This window comes from Vicugna pacos, chromosome 17 (genome assembly GCF_048564905.1).
Source record: "Vicugna pacos chromosome 17, VicPac4, whole genome shotgun sequence".
Classification (NCBI taxonomy): domain Eukaryota; kingdom Metazoa; phylum Chordata; class Mammalia; order Artiodactyla; family Camelidae; genus Vicugna; species Vicugna pacos.
The window spans coordinates 33,652,736-33,666,586 of NC_133003.1; the positions used below are offsets into that span (position 1 = coordinate 33,652,736).

Genomic DNA, 13,851 nt, shown 5'->3' on the forward strand with positions numbered 1-13,851 from the left:
TATACAGAAATAAACTCAAAATGGCTTAAAGACTTAAACATAAGATAAGACACTATAAAACTCTAAGTGAAAAACATAGGCAAAATATTCTCTGACATAAATCTTAGCAATGTTTTCCTAGAGCAGTCTATCCAGGCAATAGAAATAAAAGCAAAAATAAACAAATGGAACCTAATTAAACTTACACACTTTTGCACAGCAAAGGAAACCATAAGCAAAACAAAAAGACAACCTACAGAATGGAAGATATTTGCAAAAGAGGAGACTCACAAGGGCTTAATTTCCAGAATATATAAACAGATCACACAACTTAATAATAATTAAAAAAAAACACCCAATCCAAAATGGGCAGAAGACCTGAACAAGTAATTCTCCAATGAAGACATACAAATGGCCAATAAGCACATGAAAAAATGCTCTATATTGCTAATTTATCAGAGAAATGCAAATCAAAACTACCATGTGGTATCACCTCACAGCAGTCAGAATGGTATTTGTTAGAAAGTCCATAACGATAAATGCTAGAGAGGGTGTGAAGAAAAGGGAACCCTCCTACACTGTTGCTAGGAATGTAGTTTGGTGCAGCTGTTATAGAAAACAGTATGGAGATTCCTCAAAAAACTAAAAATAGACTTACCATATAACCCAGCAATCCTATTCCTGGGCATATGTCCAGAGCGAACTTTAATTTGAAAAGATATAAGCACCCCAATATTCATAGCAGCACTATTTACAATAGCCAAGACATGAAACAACCTAAATGTCCATCAACAAATGACTGGATAAAGAAGTTGTGGTATATTTATACAATGGAATACTATGCAGCCATAAAAAGGCCATTTGCAGCAACATGGATGGAAATGGAGATTGTCATTCTAAGTGAAGTAAGCCAGAAAGAGAAAGAAAAATACTATATTATATCATTCATATGTGGAATCTAAAAAATAGACAAATGAACTTATTTACAAAAGAGAAACAAACTCACAGATATAGAAAACAAACTTACGGTTACCAGGGGAGGAAGAGGGTGGGAAAGGATAAATCGGGTGTTCAAGTTTTGCAGATACTAACTAATATGTGTATATATATATATATATATATATATATATATATATATATAATAGATAAACAACAAGGTCCTACTGTATAGCACAGGGAATTATATTCAATATCTTGCAGTAACTTATGATGAAAACGAATATATGTATGTGTATGTGTGACTGAAGCATTGTGTTGCACATCAGAAATTGACACAACATTGTAAACTGACAATACTTCAATTAAATTTTTTAAAATAAAGAATAAAAAATAAAGTGGGAATAAAAAGAAAGCTAGGTAATGGTGATCACTGTATGTAGGGTCAGGATACAGAAGAACCAAACCCACACGCCCCTAAGATGAGATGCTGCCTACTGTGAAGATCTTAGCTTTTGTCCTGTATGGTGAATTTGGGGGATGCTTATTAAAGTATAAAATAACTAGCAAAATAAATATAAACGGATCATGAAAGGACCAATGATGACTGTGTCATGGAATAAGGACTATAGTTAATTTAATTCCAGGCATCTGAGGTTCATAATAATAAAAACAAACACTCCTTGTTATAAAGAGGATATAAATATAAAAACTCTACACCAGGTTTTAAAAGTTTAAAAGAGCATCTGTGTACTGCTTCAAATCACCATTGGTACCGCCAGTGCTGTATCCAGCATGGGAACTTACAACAGTGAACAAGAGACAGTTTCTGCTTGCAAGGAATTCACGGTCAGAAGAGAAGGTAAACACGTGGGTTGCTATAACAGAGTTAATTAAGTGATAGGATAATAATAAAGAGGTAAGAGAACACAGGGCAGGAGGTATGAAAGACACTGGATGTGGGAGAAGTTACCTTAAGAGGATGGAAAATCCAGCTTTGGATTTGAGCAGAAGGGGTTTTAGGCCCTTTCAAGGCTGTCTATGGGAAAGAAACATGGGGCTTGGGAAATCCACTGGGGCCTCATCACGAGGGCCCTATAAGCTGTACAGTGGACTTGGGGCCTTATCTCAAGGGCCACAGGAAGCCATCGAAGAGTTTAAGCCAGGGAGTGACGTGATTAGACTTCCCACTTCATAAACAGCAGGACCAGAGGCAGAAAAGATCAGTCTAATCACAGAGGTTGATGCGGTTGTCCAGGTGGGCCTTGGTGGTGAATGGAAATAAGGGCAGTTAGGACAGAGAGAAGTGGGCAGATAATTAGGAAGTTGTTGAGGAGGGAGAATAAGTCCGACTCAGAAATTGACTGGATATAGGAACCAGATAACAGGGGCAAGGCAATAATGATCTTGACTCTGGGTAGCTGGGAAGATGGCGGCACCAGATGCTAAGATTTGAGAAACTGGGAGAAAAAGCACAGGTCTTTCCTTTCACAAGGCATCCCATTGGCTCGGCATTGATTGACAGTGTCTCATGAGCCTTTTCAGCTGAAGCTGACATTTTCTCAAGAAAGCATGGCTCACAAACTCTAGAAACAACAAAGATCCTCATCTTGTTCCCACACACCTGGGCTGAGTTGTTAAAGATGCTATCTCAAGGTACCATGGGAGGAGTGTTTAAATAAAAGTTTCCAAACCCGTGACCCAACATCATAAAAGCTGCTTCACTTTATTTTCTCAGTAATTCCTGGCTTCGTTACTTGCATGGCTAACTACTGCTGCCACTGACCTCCAATTATAAAAGGAGGTCGGAGTTCCTCTGAGATTATTTTCCTTCTTTTTAAGAGCAAGATAATTACCTCAGCATGACTCTACTGGCAGCGCCTAACATTAAAGTACTTTGCTTTAGGTTCATCACAAAGCAAGTACACATATTCCTTCCTTTCATACGGCAGGTCATAAACATGTGATGTAAGCAACATTAACTTCCTAGAGAATGATTGCCAAGATTAAATCTTCTGATCAGTGGTAAAATAGGAATGCATGGACCTATGTCCATGTAGAATCCTGTGACATGGCCAAGCACTGGGGTCATTTTATAGATAATTCCCTCACAAACCTTTAGAGCAAGATGGCCACAGATTGGTGCACTACCAGGCTGTAAGAAATGTTGGCCCACTACCACCAGATCAGCCCCTGAAGGGTTACTGTTAATACCTGGCCTCAGGGAGAGAGGAGTCAATAAAAATCCACGTTTACTGTACTTTATATACTTGTGTGCAAGCAGAAGGAGGACTAAGGGAAGTAGAAAGAGTTTACAAAGCCCATAATAAGGATCACTAAAATTAGTTACCAGTTCTCATACTGTAAATGTGTGTGTTTATGTGGAGGGTTAATAATGCAAAGCAGTTGGCAGGATGGACTTTGGTGCTGGAGAGATTGAAGTCAAACCCTGGCTTTGCTATTTAAGAAGTGATGTGATTTTGAACAAATTATTTATATTCTCTAACTCTTCGTTTCTTCATTGATACAATGGGACAATATGCTGCTTCCTTGGGTTTGGTGAGCTGATGCACGTGAAGAATTTAAATGAGTACCTGTCCCATTTTAAAGTGTTCAACAAATGGAGATAGTGTAAGTAAAGCAAAATAAATCTTTAGCAATGATCCACAGCAGGCTAGAGTTTGGTATCAGACCTAGGTGTCTGGTATCAGACCTAGGTGCCTGGTATAACTAAAAGTTTGAAAAAATACTGAAATTTGTGGGCAGTTGATTTTTTTTAACATGGTTTGCAGGAAACATAATGCATATTCCACTGACTCTATGATGTGCATTTTTAAATCTTTAAATAAGAGGTGTTGACTTTGCCTACATATACATACCAGAACTTGTGGAAAGGATGACAGCAGCTTGGAAGAATATTCCAGACCCAATAATAGAACATTCTTTTCAGAGATGCTCCATCAATAATCATCTCGTTAACATGGAGGGTAACACTGTGGAATGTCACTAATGGTCCTCATCCACAAAATGACTCAGAATAGTCAGACTCTGAGTGGGAAATTCTAGAAAATACCTCTCCCATTTATTTTGTTTATGCTTTCTGCCTTATACATGTACACCAGTAATGTTAGTAAAAATATGTGTTTAACCAGGCTGACTTATTAAATAGAGTGCATTCAAGTCAATGTAAAATAAAAATTCAAGTGATAAAGTGCTGGGTCAGAGATTAATTGTCAGTCTTTGTCATATTGGCTCTAAATGATGGAACATCTTACAAGTGATTTACTGAAATGTGGTAAACAAGAAAACATGAACAGTCCAGAGAATTTAGAGAAGTTAAAAATTGAGTTGCTAATGGCACATTTATCTGGGTTCAAATCTTAGCTCCTCTATTTCCAGTTATGTTACCTTTGGGCAAAAGATCATCTCTCAAGCCTCTGTAAATGGCAATTTTACCTAAGCCATTAGGCAAATTGTGTGGATAAAATGTAACAATACAGATGAAATGTTAATCATACAGTGCAAGTACTTCAAGATGGCAACAGATGATGGATATTATTGTTACTATGATAATGAATTACCTACTGTTCTATTTTAAAAAATCAAACTACTTCAGATGTTTGTTATACTATATAATAGAAAGCTATGGGTTATATCTATCAATCACCCACATAAGACAAAAACATGCATTTAAATATTTTAACTTAAGTTATAAATTAAGCGTCTACATTTTTCTTTAAGAGTAATAGAAAAATAAATCAATGAATATTTACAAGATTCGAAAGGTACATTCATAATAGTCTGAATTGAAATATAATTCAAGTTCCCACTGAAGTTGGGAAGGTCAAGGGCACTACAAGGACAGATGGCCGTTTTCTAGTTGAATCTGGTAAACACGAGGAAGAAGGGACTAATGCTCATATAAGACATGTGTACTAAGAAAACATGGACTGAAAACATCGTCATCAACAGGGGTTTCAAACATAAGACCTAAACTGGGAAGTTTACAGGCAGATACACTAACCTTACAATTGAACTGTTACATGCACGGACAATTGTGAAGAATGCTCTGGGTGCCTAAGTGGGAGGTATTACTTCATGTAGCAACAGTTAATGAGATGAGAGTGTACTATAGATACACATGCCTTTCTGAAGACTCTCCCTCACTGATTCTCAAATTTAAGATTCCTTTTAAAGTTAAGATAGTGGATCTCTGGTGTTTCCAATTATTTGATTATAATGCTAAGTAAATGTATAGAAATAAAGCTAGATGTATGCAAATATACATTTAAACAGAATCAGAGAAAAAAATAAAAGCCAAAGCCAGTATAATTAAAATTCATTACATTTGTTAAATGGAATTGCTGAAGTGGTGCTGAAACCCATCGACTGCAACATGAGTATGGTATTAACTGAACAAAGATTCCTTTGAGGTCAGCCTGCCTCGAACATCAAGTTGGATGTGATAAGCGATTTTCCTGTCACTTTCCTCTGTTTGAACTACTGCAAAACTTTATTCCTCACTTGATATGCATTTATTAAGTTGGCCTCTATTCTCTTCTCATTCGCCTCCTATAAATACATGGTTCCAAGGTATCATAAATTCAACTGCATATAGGACACCCTAGTAGTTATCTTTTGCTTTGTAAACAAACACGCCAAAACTCAGTGACTTAGAACAGCAATCATCGTTTCTCTCATTGTTTCTTTGGGTCAGGAACCCAGGAGGGGCTCAGCTGGGTAGTTCTGGCTTGGGGTCTTTCATGAGGCTGTAATCAGATGGTGGTGGAGGCTGGAAGTCTTCAACACTCACACACCCAGTAGCTGGGTGAGGAAGACTTGAACAGCTGGGGCTCCTCTATCAGCCTCTGTGCAATCTCTTTCTTAAGTCTCTGTGGCATGACAGCTTCAGGAAAGCCACATTTCTTAAATGGTGTCTAACTGTTTTCCCAATGCATGCCCCAAGGCAGAGAGAGCCCAACAGAAGCCATCTCTCCTTTTCTAACCCAGCCTTGGCAGTCACACAAAGTCACATTACCGCATTCTGATCATTAGAAATAAGTCACTAAGTCCTACCTGCACCCACAGGAAGGAAGATGAGAATCCTCTTTTGGAAGGGAGGAGTGAGAGAACTCACAATATATTGAAAAACCTCCAGATATTGAAAGCATGTCATATTTCATTCAAAAATGTTTATCTGCATTATTCAGTGTATGCTTTCTTCCCTTTACAAAATTCATCAGGAATTCACAGAGCCCCAGAAAAAGGTAAGCCAAACCTCACTGGTCTGTGGACCCCAGTTTGAGAAAAGTTCAGTTAAGTTCTTATTACAATAACATGGAATAGAGGTTTCCTTAAATCATGGGGTAGGAGAGAATGGACTTCAAGAAACAGGAAGAGAAGAAAAGAGTAGTCTTGGGACAATTTTTTACTACATTACATGTTAAGTCAAAAGATGTATAATTTGCCTGGGGTAATGAAGTCAATTTTTTTAAAGTTCTCTTTGGAACTGATATGAGATGTCCCAAATAGTCCCATCCAAGATTATGTAATCTTTAAAACTGCCCTTGGAAAACCAGTGTTCCGTATGCTATACCAATGTGAGCATTCCGTGTTAAGGACTTCAGTCATTAACCAGACATGCCATGGTAGTAACAAGACAGATTTCTGAATTCTCTGAGACTTCATCAAATATCCTCCATAAGGTTCAATCTGTTCTTCTTTGACAGAGTTTTGGTTCACTCACTTTTTTTTGGTTTTACTATCGCAAAGATGAATGAATCATAATGAATACTCCTACAGTACTACATTAATTATATGCCTCTGCATTTACAAGCGCACCTCTTAGAAAATTTTCTTTAAAAAAGAACCTGTTTATTAAGACAATGAAATAATTACCACCACCAAAAAAAAAAAAAAAGAAAGAAATAGGAAGAGAAGAAAAGACAAGCTGGAAAGTGTTTGCAAACTGGTGAAGCTGAAGAACTTGATGGATGCATGGATGACTTTATGTTTTTGTAACTGCCTTTCCCACATATTCTAAGGATGGTCAAGAGGCCCACTCCATACACAGCTAGGACCTGACGTCAGGCTCCTCCCCTGTTCACTCATTATTCAGTAAACCGTCACTGTTAAACCTAACACTCTTTTAGGTCCTGGGGATACGTGAGTAAGACTAACAGTCTCAGTATGCAGGGGCGCTATGGGTCTAATGGGGACGATGGACATTAAGCAAACAATTATAAATGTACAAAAAGGAAATTCCAAGGTGCGATGGGAACGCTGACTTAGTCTGGGGGAGGAGGCTGGAACCGGGAATGCCATGTAAGCAAATATCCAGAGAATGAGAAAGAGATCACCAGATGAAGGGGAGGGAGATGAGGAGTTTTCTGGCTTATTCCACATTCGCTCTCAGCCACTGGAACAGCTCTTGCCTCAAACATACAAGAAAGTTGTGGCTACCACTGAAATAGATCTCTGGTCCATCAAAGAATGTTGTTGGTGAGCGGAAGGAATATGAATCCGCATATCAATCCATGTTTAAGAATTAGGTGGTGATCGGCAAAGCCTGGTAAGGTCCTGACAGAAGAATGGAGATTTAAATGGCCCAAGTCAGTCCCCTACAAACCATCACCTCACGAAGGCAGGCTGGGGGATCTAGATGGCTTTCTGGCTAGCTCACAATCGGTTGGCTCTAGCTGGGCATTTTACACATCAGGGCCTCCCTCCCACTAACAATTCATTTCTCCATCTCTGCCGCTGAGGAGAGGCAGAAAGAACAGCTTACCTTCCATTGACTTTAAAAGGAGCCTGGGCCTGATGTCTCTGCAGCTGGCAAGTCTTGCCTTCCTTGTATTTCCCATTTATTGTCAGTGGGGCTCCTGTGAGTTCAGGGATGGCTCTGCTGTTCCAAAAAGAAACAAGGAAAGTGAGGGAGGAAGCAGGACCCTTCTTGCCTCTGACAATTCAGATGCAATGAACTCATCTCTATTGGGGAGGGTTTGTCTTTTTTTTTTCTTCCCATTTCAAAACAACTTGCATTTATTATCTCCTAGTGTTCAAGGGTCAGGAGTCTGGGCTGGCCTAGCTGGTCCTCTGCTCACGGTAACCCCAGGCTGTAGTCATGGCTTCAGTTGGAGTGTGTTCCTGTCTGGATTCGGGTCTCCTACAAGTGCACATAGTTGTCAGAATTCAGCTCCTTAAGGCTTTAGGACTGACAACCCCCCTTTTTTTTTGCTGGCTGTCAGCCAGGGGTTGCCTTCAGCTCCCAGAGCATCTGCAGTTTGGGGAGGGTTTGTCTTAACAAACACCTAGAAGAGTAGGAAAAGTCTTCCTCAGAGTTCCCCAAATGCCAGGACTGAGCTTTTTCCTTTCTGGGCCCCTCATGTTGTCTTGGGCACACTTGGCGCGATTAGCTTCAATCTATCTCATATTTGAGATGGCAATGTTATCCCCACTCATGGAGATGTGGCCTGCAGTTCACTCATGAAGTTCCCATTATCTGGAGGGATAACGGTCTGTGTGTTGGCTTTTGTGTTAATGAAGGACTCACATTAAAAATTACTTAACTGAGGGAAGCAACTGAGTAATCAGAATGGAAGCTAGACACAGAGATAGACACTAGCCCTTTAATTTCTGAAATGCGTGGAGGTCCAGAGTCCCGAGGGGAGAGAGAAATATTCTCAGGATGGTGCAATTTGCTAACTGGTCTGGACAAATTTTAGAATTATCAAAACTGGTGCCTCTGGAATGGTGGTGCCTATTGAGTAACTTGATATTTGGTGTGGTGTGTATACATTCTAAAATGACAGGTGTGCACTGCAAAACCTTTGGGCATTGTGGCTACACTTCATGCCTGTTTCTCTAACTTGTTATGTGACTTTGGGGAAGTTGCGTATCTCCTTCAGTCTCAGTTTTTTGTTTTTTAATCAAGGCTATATGATGTTTAAACTTCCTACCAGTCCTAACATTCATTTTCACAATTCTAAAGCTATGATCCAGGTACTATTTTCGCTCATTAACACACAATTATGTGTTGTGAGTGAGAGCCCCAGTCCTGCTACTTGGGTCTGAATCCTGCTCAGAGATCCAGGTCAGGCTCTGTAAAGTTTTCTCAGTCCCATTTCTTCAAGTGTAAAAAGGCATTATCATCCATTTGTCTTGTGGGGTTGTAGTAGCTAGGGTTAAAAGGGCTGATGCCAAGAGAGAATTCAGCACCATGCTTGGCATGGAAGCACTCAGCAGATGTTACTTTTTATTATATCAATGGCTAGAGTGGGCTGAAGAGCTAAGAGCATTTCCCTGTATCCTTCAAACCCATCCATGAATTTCAAGGTTATTTTTCAAGCACAAGCTGCCTTAGCTCTTGAGCTGTACTGCTAGCGGTAATTGCACACTGAGTGTGTGTGAAGGGGAGAGAGGGTAGGGGCCATGTCTTCAGAACGTGTTCCAGGCATGGCCAAGGGCCCATTCTCTGATGTCTCAATCTGTTCGGCAGAACTCAGCCATGTGCCAACTTTTGCTAAGCCATGAAAATATTTAAAGTTTATGGTGAAATGAGATGTTCAACAGAGGAGAATTCTTCCTTTTGCTGGGATTTGGAAGACGTTTTTCACAGACCCTTCGTTTCAGATGTTATCTTTTTCCATCTGGAGGTGTGATGAGGCTGAGGGAAGTGGTGGAGGTTCTGGACAATATATTCCCCTGGCTATGATTTTCCTACTAAATTCCAGTCTGAAGGACCTGGGCATATGAAAAAACAGTAATGACTCAGAATTTCAAAATAAGGGGAAAAAATGGACCCACTGTAAATTACAAGTGGTTATAAGATGGTTGAAATCCTGGGAATTTAGTAGCTTATTTTATTGAAGGGTCCAGGAAATGTATTGACTTCAGGTTTGGCTGGTTCAAGTTGCTGAATTCTTTTCACCAAGACTGGTTCTCTTTCCATCTTTCAGATCAGTTTTCCTCTCTTCTTGCTTTATTTTTCAAGGAGATTTTTCCCAAGTGGAGGCTAAGAAGTTCACTAGTAACTCTAGACTTGCATTTTACCAATTTCTCAACCCCAGCAAATAAACAACACTTCTTGTCCAATCATGCCAGCAAAATCCCAGGAGGGATTCTTAGGGGTCCAGCTTGAGTTTTGTGTCCTTCTCTGAATTCACTGAAGCCGGGGAAAACAACACTCTGACTGGGCCCAGGCCACAGTCCATTCCCTCAAGCCAAGAGGAAGTATTAAATTCAAACTTCACATACTAAGAATAAGCAGAAGGCTGGTTGCCCCAAAGAAAACTGGAGTGTTGTTCCCAAAAGAAGGGAGTCAAAAAATCCCAAAAGATCCCATTCCAAGCCGGGACTTAGAAGGAAGAAAGCCATCTGCACACACGTGCCCACAGATGTTTCTCTGGAAACTGGAATGAAAGAGCTGGAAAAATCAGGTGTTCATTTTGATGAATCGTTTCGCCATTCCCTTTTTCTTAAGCAAAGTCCTAGAGCCTTCATGCTGTGTCCAGTGCTGAGTCAGAAGCTGAGGACAGGGAAACAGCAGGACGTTCTGCTCTTAGCCAGAACACACCACACATTTGTTTTCCTGCTCTCCGACATCATTTCTATGTCCTATCGTTCCTCCCAAGTAACCACGGGCCTCCTTCTTTCCCTTTGAATGCTGAGGGCTCCGTCTCCAAGTTCCTTTGCTGGAAGGCATATTATGAAATGGGATGTACCATCGGAGATGCACATAAGAAATCTGAACTGCATGGCCTCACGTAAACGCCACCAGGTCTCAGTCAAGGGCTCCGTCCCCCTGCAACAGGTGTAAGGACAAAAGGCTGATTGTCCTAAGAGCCTACAGCATAAATAGAAAGAACATGTCCTTGCTAGTTAATCTGCTGGTGATAAAGAGTATTGTTTTATCTCCTGCCATCTCCACGGTTCCATGGGGTGAGAACTACCGCGACACAAAGTCCCCTTTGTTTTTCCCATCCAAGGAGACGTTTAAGTTGACCTTTCATATATCCCTCGGTCATCGCAATCTGAGCACTGAGTTGGTACTATGCATTGAGGGGATTATTTTTATTCCCCAAAGGGCACTGTCTTCTACAGAGATGTTATAAGGCTGAAACACAGCATGATCCTCTTTTGCTTAAAGAAATGCTTTGAAAAAAGAAGCAGTTTAGGTTTTTAGAAAAATTGAACCCAAAGGAGAATTCCCATCTACTCCATCTCCTCCCTCACCATGCCCACTCATCCAGTTTCCCCTATTAGTTATATCTTGCATTTGAGTGTTAGTGTGGTACACTGGCAATAAATGATAAACCAATATTAAAACATTATTATTGACCAAAGTCTGTAGTTTACCCTTAGGGTTTACTCTTGCGCATTTTATGGGTTTTGACAACTATATAATGACATGTATCCACCATTACCGTATCATACAGAATCGTTTCACAGCCCTAACAATCCTCTGTGCTCTGACTATTCAACCATCTGTCCTCCTCAATCCATGGCAATCACCATCTTTTCAGTCTCCATTCTTCTGCCTCAATGTCTTTTTTGATAACTCATTTCTTTTTATTGCTTAATAGTTTCTGCTTAATATTGAAAGCTCTCAGGGTATGAGAGGAGAAAGTTGTCCCCACCTCTCACCACCTCCTTTACTGGCCTTTTTGTCAACATAAGAGAGGACTAATGCTCACCTAAGTTTTAAAAAGTGGGCCTACTGGATGTGTTATTCAAAAGAATTCAATACTACAGAACAACTTCAAGTACCTTCTGTAAGACTGGAGGAAGAAAGAGCAAATTCTAACATTTCAATCACAGCTAAACTAGAGGGCTGTTTAGGATGAAGACAACACTGGTGTTGTTGGCATTTTTAACCAGAAGAACTTACATCCAGATAACTAGTGTTTTTTCCAAAAATAAATGATTTCCTGACTTTTTCCCCCCTAAGAATGTAGGAAGTCTCATTTACCTAATTAGTAGTAACATTCATTTTTAGTACATGAAAAAAGCATTTTTCTAACTTATTTACATTTCCTCAACAGAGTCCACTTTGTCCAGGAGGAGGACGAAGTTCCCATTCACTTATCTGATATTTGATAGTCATCAAGTGTACGGGCTTTAGAATTCGAGGAAGTGAGGTAAGTGTCCCCGCTCTGGCCCTTTACTAGCTGTGTGTCTTTTAACAAGTCATTTCTCTTCTCTCTGCCTCAGTTTTTTTTCTTTCATAAACCACAACTAATAATAAGCTCTTTCTTGTAAGACAGTTATGGATATGGAAGGAGATAATCCACGGAGAGAATTAAGAACAGTTTCAATAAAAAAAACTGTCACACATCAGCCAAGCCACATCAAACATTGGACTGGGTATAAAGGAAATGCTGAGAACAGAGTAGATGCTTATGAAATTGTTCCTGACAGATCGAGGAGACAAAGGGAGGTAAACGCTATCACGTGTGGGCTCTCAGAGACTATAGTCGAGGAAGCCTACTTCACTGGGGCTGAGTGTGATGGAGGAGATCAAGGTACTGTGTGCAATCTCGTAGAACAAGGACACCACTTCTACCTTTTGGCTCTGCCCCCTGCTGAGATAGGGCCACTGCTAATAACATTCTGCTCTGCTCTTCAAAAGCCCATTTCCTGAGCAAGTGATGCTTTGGAAAGGTGATTAGCAAACAACCTGGGTCCCAGGTTTAATGAATTTCTTTAGGGTGAAACTGAAAGGTACAGTATCATTCTGTCTCTCTCCTCACCCCCACCCCCACCCCCCACCTCTCAGCTGAAATAACTTATGTCACAGTTATTAAGATCCCAGTGGTGCAAGAAATCTCAGTCCCACACAACGCGAGAGCTAGCGATACACACACTGTAGGCACCCTTTTGTGTATCCTACTTTTACTTTTTACTCACTTGCATTTTGCGGACAAATACTCCCTTGCCAAAGGCAGGATAAATAAACTCAGACACATCCTGTCTCTTTTACATCTCTGTTTATCCATAAACTGTCAAAGATACAGATGAAAATCCACTAAAGCGTGCTTGAAGCAGTTACACAAATGCCAAGTGAGACAGCAGCATCAAAGCCCGATGTTAGGCAAGATATTATCTGAAATGATACCAAGCTGACTCTGTAGGATGGCATGAATGAAAATTAAACATACCGACAAAAGACGACCAGCTAATACAGTTAAGAATGGACTCAACTGTGTAAGAAAGCAATACCTGAAAACAAGGCCACGTGAGGAAGTGTCTACAGTTAGTGGGAAAGTGATCAAGCGTAGTTAATAGCGCGCAGATTTTAGAAAAGAGAGTGGATTTGAAGCCTGGCTCCTTGTTTACCTTTTACCTTTAACTGGGTGACATTTAACTACTCCAAACCTCACTTTCCTCATGTGTAGATGGGCTAAGTTAATACCAACCTCCGAGGATTATTTTTTCAAGACCTGCTGAGTTAAAACGTAAAAGTGCTTGATAATGCTTGGCTCAGGCAGACTTACAGGAAAAGTCAGCTGTTATTTTTCATATGTTAAGAAGGGCTATGAATTAAAGGGCACGTGGCAAGCAGCACCACCCCAATCTTGCTGCCATAAACCTTTTATTTCAGGGCATCCCATGAGGTTGATGTTCTGCAGAAAACAATTTAGGAAAACGCTGCCTTAAATAAGTAAAACCTAAAATGGGTTGGGGGGGGGTTGGGTGAGGGGAGGTTGGGAGATGGGATGAATGTCTTGAATATCCTCGTGAGAAAGTGAAGAGTTTTAAAGTGGTGCTGGTGGTTATTTCTGTAACATTATGGGCATCAGGTCTGGGGTCAGGAATGCCTCCTCCAGGCTGTCCTCATTTCTGTGGACAATCAGATTTCATTTTCATCATGTCTATTTACAGTCACTTTTCTGAAACCCAAATAAAAACAAGGACTGCCTGTTGAAATTGGTTGCA

At 40.2% G+C, this 13,851-nt stretch overlaps 1 long non-coding RNA gene across 3 annotated transcripts in view; it reads right to left on the reverse strand.

The window, feature by feature from the left end:
- LOC140686785 (uncharacterized) overlaps positions 1–13,851 on the reverse strand; it is a 343,874-nt gene that overhangs the window by 42,496 nt on the left and 287,527 nt on the right. For all 3 annotated transcript variants that reach the window (XR_012060702.1, XR_012060701.1, XR_012060700.1), the window contains one exon: positions 7,703–7,819. This is a non-coding gene — a long non-coding RNA (uncharacterized lncRNA). The remainder of the gene's footprint in view (positions 1–7,702; positions 7,820–13,851) is intronic.